Below are 847 nucleotides of genomic sequence, written 5' to 3' on the forward strand. Positions count from 1 at the left end.
AGTATAATTATTGGTCAAAGGAGGATCACATTTCATTTTAAGACAGTCGTTCATGGTATTGCCGTTGCTTGTACCTATGGAAAGTGGCAGTTGCATGAAGAATGAAAAGGGCTATCTTTGAAACAGAGATGAGAGGGCTCTCTTTTTTCCCATTTTTCCGAGCTTCACATACCTGGCCAGTCACTGTGTCAAATCAATGTCAATGTCAGATTGCCAGTTTCATAAAGTTACACAAATTGTTGGACAATGTCCAATGCATGGTTCTTCCTCTGCTGTGTTCTTTTTATAATAGTTGAGTATATGAAAATAACCCACCCTATTCTATCTACTTTGCTGTATAAAAGTTACCCTACTTTCTGCATTGGTACTTGAACATCAGTGGTGCTCTGCAGAATTGTCCAAATGCAACTTAATTCCTAGACACACTGGCCTGAGATATCCTGATCTAATGGGCAGATGGCCCATTGGATCATAGGATAAATCCTTCAGAAGAATACATCCTTTAGATTTCAATGACCCAATGGCCTTTGACTGCTCTCACAACCAACATTTTTTTTACCTCTAAGCATTGCTAAATCATCACTTTGTTGTGTGTTCTGTCCAACACTTTTTTCCTGAGGCGTAATGGACATTGCAGCATGTAGAAATCAGACATCATAAACATTCTGAGCTACTGGACCATTTTCAAAACACATTTTTATAAATTCTGTCTTATTTCTCTAGCATCTCCATCGTGCTGATGCAGCCAGCACCTAAGCATAACCAAGGGTATAGTTCAAAACCAGACACTGATCTCTAGCCCATCTACTTTTCTGTCCCTCCCTCTACACGCTGCCCCCAAAATAGA

This window comes from Pempheris klunzingeri, chromosome 17 (genome assembly GCF_042242105.1).
Source record: "Pempheris klunzingeri isolate RE-2024b chromosome 17, fPemKlu1.hap1, whole genome shotgun sequence".
Classification (NCBI taxonomy): Eukaryota; Metazoa; Chordata; class Actinopteri; order Acropomatiformes; family Pempheridae; genus Pempheris; species Pempheris klunzingeri.